General features: G+C 38.7%; 1 long non-coding RNA gene across 1 annotated transcript; it reads left to right on the top strand.

Moving 5' to 3' along the window:
* Window positions 1–596: 596 nt before the first annotated feature.
* LOC121633343 lies at window positions 597–10408 on the top strand. Its single transcript, XR_006009044.1, has 3 exons — window positions 597–607; window positions 3683–3687; window positions 10282–10408. It is a non-coding gene; the product is annotated as an uncharacterized LOC121633343 (long non-coding RNA).

Genomic DNA, 10408 nt, shown 5'->3' with positions numbered 1-10408 from the left:
CATTTACCATTTCATACAGGTTTACCCTTCCATGTTCTACATGAAGTACACACACACACACACAAAGTTTTGGCTCTTTAAACACACCTTTTGTTTTACACATGGAAAACAGACCCCAGCACAGATTTGGGACAACATGAGAACGCCTGATTGTTTTTATGCTCTCTTCTGGAATAACAGCAGAATGAAAGCCTGCAAGCAGAACTCTACAAATCAGGAAGATTATGTATCCACAGATTTAAAGGACAAAGAAGTTTGTATTTCAAAACCTAACAGTATCTTACTTAATTTTGCTGGAACATGCAGTAGCTTCAATTAACCTAACATAGAAATTATTATCCCAATTAAATAAAATAATGGAAAACTAAGGTTAAAGTTTCATTGCATTTACATTTGGGGGCTTAAAGCTGTTTCCATCTTCCAGTTTTCTGTGCAGCTTGACTATTTGTGCAACCTTTGACCGAAATGTTCACTCCCATGTCTTTATGTGTACATATGTGGAAGGAAACATGAGGGAGGGATCTGCAGAGAGGCAGTCCAGATATGTCAACAGTAACTGGTCTGAGGAGGTATGTTTCTCTGTATGTGTGTGTGTGTGATGGAGATGGTGGGTCTGAAAAGTTTGGAAATGATCCATGTTTTTTCCATACTATAGCGCATCTAGAGATTACAGTCATGCAAAAGGTCATGTCAACAATTTCCACTCTTCCCGTACTCTTGTCTCTACGGCTTTGTTGTATAGATAGATTAATTAATGAACCACTTCAAATGGTAAGGGAGGACAACCAATGTCATGTCTTTGGATGGAAAAATGACCTTGTTACTGTCGCACAGTGAGCTCCAAAATGTCAGCTGTAGAATAATACCTTGTGGGAAAACTAGTTTCCTTGGAGGGTTTATCCTCAGAGCACCATCAGTAAGAAATAACAACATGTTTGGTGGAAATTAGATTCCTGTAAATCTTTTCTCATACATTATAAATTTCAACATCAGACCTGAGTTTCCCACAGAGCAAGGTCTTCTGATAAAGTCCCTTGTGTAAAACAACCTTTTCCCTAATGCACAGACCCTGTTGGAAAGGCTCCTCTTGTTTCATGGTCTGTCTGGTTTATGCAGTCAATTTTATAAAGACACACATGTCAAACAAGAGAAACAGGCCTGTCAACCAGCTGGTGGACCAGCTCATTGAGGTCTGCAAACACTTCTCTTTATAACTTGTTATCATTTTTGTGTCTGTGCTGGATTGTGTAATTTTAACTTCCATGGATGCATCTTTGTAGAGCTTACATTATTTACGTGAAGCCTGGGCGCTGCGTGATGTTGCAGCTGAGTTTTGCTTTATGAACCATTTCACATGCTAGTAAGCAGATATAAACACACCAGCCTGTTTAGAAATGCGCACCATGGCTGATTCAGCAAAGAAATGCAAGACATTGTCGGAGGAAGACAGAATAGACAGAAAGGGACAGAGCAAGATATACGACAAGAGAGAGAATTTTACTGGCTGGACAGATCTCACAGACAGTACAGCTAGGATGCAAGATGGATGCAGATTTAACTGTCGAATAGGGGGCTCGTCATGGAGAAAATCTACCAAAGTTCTGAAGTGCTTCTTAACACCCTTTATGTCATTGTATTCTCAAGTTTGATGGTCTGCTTTTTTTTTCCCAGTGGCAGAGCTGGAGAAAGCAGGGTGGCACTGGCCACCCCCTGAAATTTGATAGGACACCCCAGATGCCCCTTCAGGTGATTGACAGGTCACTGGAGGAGGTCCAAACATATTTCCAGACCTCCACGGATCACCAGTATCACTACATCAGTTTTAAGTCATTTTTAATGTAGTTTCCTAATTAGTCATCCTTTCAAAAATATTGACATTTGGCTGCACATTTCAAGAAGAGATTTTGTCCATGTGCAAGTACAACTACTAATGTTATGTAAGGCCATTTCTGATGTTAGCATGACGCTATGTAGCAGTGCTAATATAGTTATATAGTAGCACTATATTAATTTTAAGATTTTTACATTGGAGCTGAAAATTAACTATAAATATGTTCAAAGAGCACTTCAGTTTCCACATTACTTAACACACACTAAGCTAGTACTACTCAATCCAATCATTTTAAACAGGAGGCTAGCAAGGGTTCAAAGGATCAAAGATAATTTTATTTACAAAAATTGTCAAGTTCAAGGCAGGATTCTGGTTACAGGAACTCCCAGATTTGATGATGGACTGGTGACTGGTGGGTAAAGAAACCCTTTTTGTATCAGTGTTGAAGGTGATGAGAGATTAAGTGTGCTTCAAAAGGCTGTATGCACGTGGTATTTCCACATTTATGTTAAGGCTGCGCCCCAACTTCGAGTCTGCAGGAGTGTAAGCAGAACACTTTGTGTGTGTAAAGTCATTATCACATAATTGGCTAATATATATATATATATATATATATATATATATATATATATATTTTTTTTTTTTTTTTTTTGGCCAAGCTGAAACATGGTAGAACAGTAAAAATCCAAAACATGTTCAACAAAACTTTAAACATGAGACTTCACTACTAATTATGTTCTCAGCTGGTTTCCTTGAACAATAGCAGTGAACTCTAGATCTCACTTTTGGCCCTGTAGTTCCCTGACGCTTGAAAACAAAAATACAAACATTAATTGGGGGGCATTATTGTTAAAGTAATTAAAATAACAGTACAACAGCTTAGCAATTGGCAAAACTAGATAAGATTATCTAGGGTAATGGACTTAATTTTTGCATTTAATAATTGCAGAGATAGGAGGACACATTAAGTTTTAAACCTTTTTTAAGTTTACTTTGTGGTGCTCTACAGCACCCCCGGACAATTTTTCACATATCTTTGACTATAATATTCTACAACTCCAAACACAAAGTGCTAGCATTCTGTGATGCCAAGACGGGAAACAAAACCAGAGTATTTCACACCTTAAAAGGTACCACTCTTTGAACACAAAGAATATGAAAAGGCATGCTGTCCCAGCACAAGCTTCTACTTCGTCTGCTGCTGCTGCTCCTGCTACAGGTGCTAACATTATTAAAATATCACAAACGCTAGATCACATTATATACAAAAAGACATGATGCCATTGCACAGATGGTAAATTATTACTCTGTCTGTGGTGAAATGTTCAGCACTTCACCTAGCCCAGTGCCTTTCTTTTTATTTGCCAAAGATCAAAAGAAGAGACTGGGCAGCTTTTTTAAGAAGTCCACTTCTACTGCTTCCGTGTCTGGACTAATAGAGCAGAAGGCTTCTGAAGCTGAATGAAGTAGCTACCTTCTGGCTCCATGTGTAGACAGCGAGACCAATCCCCTGAAATGGTGGAAGGTCCACTGCAAAACGTACGCTAGAGTGAGTGCCCTTGCAAAACGCTGCTTGTGTATTTCTGCTACCAACACACCCTCAGAGAGAGCCTTTAGTACACATGGCATATTGTGTCATGCCACAGGGCAGCTGTGAAGCCAGATAATGTAAACAGATTAGTCTTCCTGGCCAAAAACCTGTGATTATCTTCAAACCACTACAAACAGAAGAAGATGTTTACAGTATTTGTGCAATTTTTTTTTATCAATGCATAATTTGAAAAATGTGCCATCAGTTTATATTTACTTGAATTTGAAGCTATACGTTTGTTCATCTTTTTATTTTAAAAGCAAAGGTCTATGGTGTGTTCTTGATACAGTTGTGATTTTTTTATAGACATTTCAAATGATTAAATCCGAATAAATAATTTTTATCGCCCAGGTCTAATTAATGGTATAAATGACAGTAATGCTTTTAATTTATTCTTCTGTAGGCTTGAAAAGACAGAACTTTCTGAAATATTTCAAACCTCAACAAGGTTCATGAACAGTAATTTAAAAAGTGAAGTTAGGATCTTAGCTTAGGAAAGTGAATGTCTGTAAAACTGCTGATTTCATCTGTGGGAGAACATTGCACCACTGCTTTGAAAAGTTTTAGTGGATATGTCCAAAAATTGTGGAAAAGCTTCAACATTATTTCCTTCCCTAAATCTAAACAACCAAAAGAACTGAATGAATTCAGGCCCATAGCTCTCACATTCCTTGCGATGAAATACTTTGAGAAAATCCTTAAAGAAATGATCCTTGGCCTTATTGAAGGCAAGCCGGATCCATTGCAGTTTGCAAACCAAGCAGGGAAGGATGTGGACGATGCCAAGATTTTTATCTTAGACATAATTTATGAACAAAACCCCACTCCCAATTTCTCTTCTGCTTTTACTAAGAGGCAACTACATATTTTAATAGAATATCTAGCATCCATTTTTAACCTCTCCGATCAGATTTTATTCTTACTGTTAAATTTTTTAACCGACAGAGTTCAGTAAGGTTTTAGTAAATGGGCATATTTCTGACTATGTCATCTCCAGCACAGGTTCACCCCAGGACTGTGTTCTATTGCTGCTGCTGTACATTTTATAGATGGAGACCTGCCGAGCTATCCAGGAGGGCACTTATCTGGTCAAATTCTCAGATGACAATGTTCTGTTGTCTCCTTTTCAGGGCCCAGTATCCAGGCAGTAGAGCTCTGTGTGATTTTGTCACATGGTGTGGAGAAAATTCTCTTGATCTCAACGTGACAAAAACTAAAGAAATGATTATTGACTTTAGGAAAAAATCTTCAAACCATGATGTTGGTATCATCAACGGGGAAAGAGTCGAACTACAGATATTTGGGCATAATATTGGATTCCATTCTCTAATTTGATAAAAACACTGAGGCTATTGCACAAAATGGCCGACAGCATATCTATTTGCTGCAGAAATTGAATTGTTTTAATGTATCTAAATACATTTTATGTGTGGATTATAGTTCTTTAATTGAGAGTCTTTTAACTTTTTCTTTTATGTGTTGGTTTTATGGGTTGTCAGTGAAGGATAAAAACAGCTTGTCCAGCAATGTCAAAACTTGTGCCAAAGTCATGTATGTGCATATTCCAGATTTACACTCTGTGAAGCAGGCAGGTGCTCCAGAAAGCAAAGAGCATTATTAATCACTGAGATCATGTTCTTAAAGGGACATTGTGTGAGAATTACTACCATCTAACATTGGAAGTGCATTCTAGTGTCTCAGTTTCTTAAACACTCATTGCAACACTGTTAGCCGCCGTATCTCAAAAAACGTGTTCACTCAGGTCTGGATCATAATTGGTCAGGAGGAAAACATCTGGTGGACGGAAATTCAATGTTAGATATCGTTCTTCTGCGTTTAGAAGGAAGAGTGTTTCTCACAGGGGGGGAACAAATCTCAACGGGGAAACTGACCTCGACACAACACTGGCTTTTTGTCACAGTGAAAGCCAGCTTATAAAGCCTTCCCACCAGCTTTTAGTCCGGCTGAGTGAGGCTAGTGTATTTTAGAATAAACTACTGTTATGCTGCCCATGGTAGCAAGTGTCCTTTTAAGTGTCCTTTTTCTCTTTATTGGCGATGGTGGAAACGGCTGCCGTGCTGCTGCAGCATATGTATGGTCCTGCATTTTTGTTAGTAACAATCAAACAGATTTTCCAACTGGCAGGGAACCACAACAACGCCACTAAGTTCCTCCAAGACATGATGAAACTCTTCTGGACTTAAGTCAAATTAATTTCTGGACACCTGTGAAAACAAGACTTATGATGGCAACATCTACAATTTTATTTATCCAAAAAGACACATTTGTGTTGACGAGAAGGTTAACCCAAGACTGTCTGGAAAACTGATTCAGCTGCATCAGGCAGAGGAATCCTGTCCCAACACCAGTGGAGTTTCAATAGGCACTGACAGGAGCTGAAAAATATTAAATACATAATTTCACAATAAAATATTAACTTATATTATCCACATTTATCCAGCAGGACAAGGCCGTCTCCCCATTAATGCTGCTGCTCTGAGGCATTGTCTGTTAAAGGGTGTAAAACGCCAACTTAATAAACCAATCGACCAACCAATAAATCAATCTCACAGAAGAAAAGCTTAAAATATAGTTAATATTCTATAGTTTACTACCAGGAACTAAAATCCGGTATACTACTATGTCATCTCAAAGGACAAATCTAATAATCAAAGAAAATCTTTTCATGGGTACAAAAAAACTGCTAATAGCTGCAATAAACTTGTGATAAATATTGACTTACTGGTGGCGTCAACAGAGACTGGAGTCTGGCTCACATTAGCTAAACACAGTTAAACTACCACTAGCTTGTTAAAAACACAATTAATTAACAAAATGTGGCCATGTGGAATAAAGCAATTGACTTAATTTTTTGTAGAACATTCTGTTAATGCCTCTCAGTTCCAAGAAATATAGTATTTTCAGCCAATTACCAGAGAAAATGCTGCAGAAACACAGATTGGACGGCGGTCAATGGTGGAACTATCGGCAGCCCCATGAACCACATGACTTCCACATTCCATTTTTTCTATGGAAGTCTATGAAAGTGTGGCGACTCTTACTGCAGGACTGTGACAGAGCCTGTCCAGTCAGGTGCAGTTGCAGGTAGAGAAGGAGGGGCCGAGCGAGACCAGGAAGTGCAGCGCTTGCCGAGCGACAGGGAGGAACTGTCTCATGACAGCTACTGCATGAAAATATGGAGAAATGTATCGTGTAGCCAGTCTGCTTTTGTACAGGAAGGTATCAGAATGAAGTGAAATTGAGATAGGTCTGATTTTTTTCATAAAAAGGAAGGACACAGTTCAGGCCGAGACAGACCCCAGACCCAGTGCAGCCCTGAAAGCTTCCAATGTAAAGCTACAGCCATGCAAAACAACCAGCTTTCCTTTCTATGGACATTTTTTTAACTTGTTGTAAAAAAAAATTCCACTTGGTGATCCATGATATTGATGTAAAGATGTATGATTTCTCATGTCTCTCTAAAGTGACCACAGTTATCAAAGCAGTGGATGTGAGTGTGCGTTAGAGAGAGAGAGAAACACAATTTCCTTTCCTAGATTATCCCCCCCCCCCCCGCGAATAAAAGTCTAGCTCCACCACTGCTTTATTCTAAGGTATTCTCAAACAATGATGTATAAACAAACTTGATTTCGGTTTTCTTCCCCCCTATCTGATGTCCTATACCACTTAAAAGAAGTGATTTTCTTTGCTCTCTAGACCTTTTCTTTTAAACCATCTGAAAAGCTAATGAATTGTGATAAAGGTCATTTATGCTCCTTTTTCCACTTGAAATCAGCTGCAGAACCAGGACCGTGAGACGGACCTGGTTTTTATTAAACTGACTCAAATAACTGCTTAATGCAGGAAAATCAGGCTGCTGACATGGCTGACTATAGCTGTCTCATGTATATCTTCCTAATGACTGATGATGACCTTGCCTGGCATTTTTATGGCCTTTAGTTTAGATACACACATTGTGAATATTCTACATGTTTACTGCAATGTTGTTTGCAAATGTAGTTTTTTGTAATAAGTGTTAATCAACCTGCATTACCAGTTGCACAAAAGTTCTTTCCTGTTCAATAAACAAATACATATTAATTGCAGACTAACTTCCATATTTAGGCTGATGAGGAAGTTATCTTTAATGCAAATTATGAAGTGGGTCCATTGTATTTTTGTTTGTTTGCTTGTTTTGTTGTTTTGTCCTTCCAAAATTGGCAATATTGGTCAATATTTTATGTACACCTTAAACACCTTCCAAAATCATCTTCCATTTATAAGCATTATGTTATTTATTTAATTTTATATAATATCTAATGTTTAATGTAATATTTATTTTTAGAACGACATGCCTGAAGGCTGGATGGGTTGTGGCACAGCTTGTGGTGAAGCCTGATAAAATGGTTGCATTGTAACATTATCATAACCTAAACACTCAACCAGACTGAAGAGTGGCAGAAACAACATTCAGTGGGGATAACGAAATGGAAATCTTGTGCAACAGCTTTGGCTTTACTGCAGTGGAATGAAGATAAGATGAACCAGTGTTTTTCTCCAAAAAAAGCCCAAACAGAGCAGCATCGTGGGAGAAGAATAGGGAGTTCATGATTAAAATTTACCAGAGAACAAAATTAGATTTGATCATGAAATTATGCTGTACAGGAAAAATTGAAGCCAAAGAGGATGGAAAAGGAGAAACCGTTTTCAACTGGTGAAGAATAAAGATGATTAATACAGGGTGTGCAGAATTATTAGGCAAGTTGTATTTTTTAGGATTAATTTTATTATAGAACAACAACTATGTTCGCAATGAACACAAAAGACTCATAAATATCAAAGCTGAATATTTTTGGAAGTTGGGGTGGGGCTTTTTTAGTTTTAGTATCTTAGGAGGATATCTGTGTGTGCAGGTGACTATTACTGTGCATAATTATTAGGCAACTTAACAAAAACCAAATATATACCCATTTCACTTATTTATTTTCACCAGGGAAACCAATATAACAACTCAAAATTTACAAATATACATTTCTGGCATTCAAAAACAAAACAAAAACAAATCAGTGACCAATATAACCACCTTTCTTTGCGAGGACACTCAAAAGCCTGCCATCCGTAGATTCTGTCAGTGTCTTGATCTGTTCACGATCAACATTGAGTGCAGCAGCAACCACAGCCTCCCAGACACTGTTCAGAGAGGTGTACTGTTTTCCCTCCCTGTAGATCTCACATTTGATGAGGGACCACAGGTCCTCTATGGGGTTAAGATCAGGTGAACAAGGAGGCCATGTCATTATTTTTTCTTCTTTTAGACCTTTTCTGGCCAGCCACGCAGTGGAGTACTTGGATGCGTGTGATGGAGCATTGTCCTGCATGAAAATCATGTTTTTCTTGAACGATGCTGACTTCTTCCTGTACCACTGCTTGAAGAAGGTGTCTTCCAGAAACTGGCAGTTGAGCTTGACTCCATCCTCAACCCGAAAAGGTCCCACAAGCTCATCTTTGATGATACCAGCCCATACCAGTATCCCACCTCCACCTTGCTGGCGTCTGAGTCGGAGTGGAGCTCTCTGCCCTGTACTGATCCAGCCACGGGCCCATCCATCTGGCCCATCAAGACTCACTCTCATTTCATCAGTCCATAAAACCTTAGAAAAATCAGTCTTATGATATTTCTTGGCCCAGTCTTGACGTTTTATCTTGTGTGTCTTGTTCAGTGGTGGTCGTTTTTCAGCCTTCCTTACCTTGGCCATGTCCCTGAGTATTGCACACCCTGTGATTCTTGGCACTCCAGTGATGTTGCAGCTCTGAAATATGGCAAAACTGGTGGCCAATGGCATCTTGGCAGCTTCACGCTTGATTTTCCTCAGTTCATGGGCAGTTATTTTGCGCCTTGTTTTTTCAACACGCTTCTTGTGACCCTGTTGACTATTTTGAATGAAAAGCTTGATTGTTCGATGATCACGCCTCAAAAGCTTGGCAATTTTAAGAGTGCTGCATCTCTCTGCAAGACATCTCACTATTTTTGACTTTTCAGAGTCCGTCAAATCTCTCTTCTGACCCATTTTGCCAAAGGAATGGAAGTTGCCTAATAATTATGCACACACTGTATAGTTTGACAGTATTTTTCCTATTATACTGAACTTTTCCATCTAACTTAATTTTTTCCCCTGCAGCTTTCATCCAATAGGTTCACCAACCAGCACCAACCTTGATTCAACACAACTTTTTAAAGAGGTGATTCTCCATCTTCCTCTTTTCATCAGAGCTCGTCATCCTCACACTCTGGAAATGTTCAGAAAACCTGTAGATGAACATGGAAATGTTTTCAGATTAGTAAATATGTTATTAACATAACTTATCCAAGAGTTTTTAATGTGAACCAAAATCCTGTCTCAAACTAATACTGCAGTTCATACCTGAATGTAAAGAGGAAGATTAATAAGTGGATCATCACCTGTCCTGCAGGTTTTTGTCAAGTTCTGCATAAGCCTCTTAATGATTAATATGTTGCTCCCACAGATGTTTCAGAGCTACGTTTTCCCCCCATGTTGTCTCCACCATGTTCAGAAATTCTCCAAAACATTTGGATTCTGCTTGCCTGACCTCAGAACGTTATTATTATGGAAGGACACACCTTGATTTCCAACAGAAGCATTACTTTTACCGTCACTAATCTGTCATGAGGCAAACATTTCCTTCCAGAATCAGAGATGACTGATAGCTGAGAAACGTCCTCATAAACGGTGAAGAAACTTTTCAATATGTTACTACTTTCTCTGGAATCCACTCTGCATCACCGACTGTGACGCTTCCTCATCCGCTATTGAATGCAATTTCCTCAAAAACTTTCAAGGCACACTTAATAATGTGTAATTCCGTCCTGGAGGGAAACTCTCCCCTTGTTTGTTTTGCTGTGGGCAGATCAGCCCTGTTCGATATAAACTGTTCAACATAACACAAAAAATGCTAAAAGAATCTAG

This window comes from Melanotaenia boesemani, chromosome 22 (assembly GCF_017639745.1).
Source record: "Melanotaenia boesemani isolate fMelBoe1 chromosome 22, fMelBoe1.pri, whole genome shotgun sequence".
In the NCBI taxonomy this organism is placed as follows: Eukaryota; Metazoa; Chordata; class Actinopteri; order Atheriniformes; family Melanotaeniidae; genus Melanotaenia; species Melanotaenia boesemani.
Note: the sequence above shows the minus strand (reverse complement) of the source record. Positions and strands in the feature narration are given on the sequence as shown.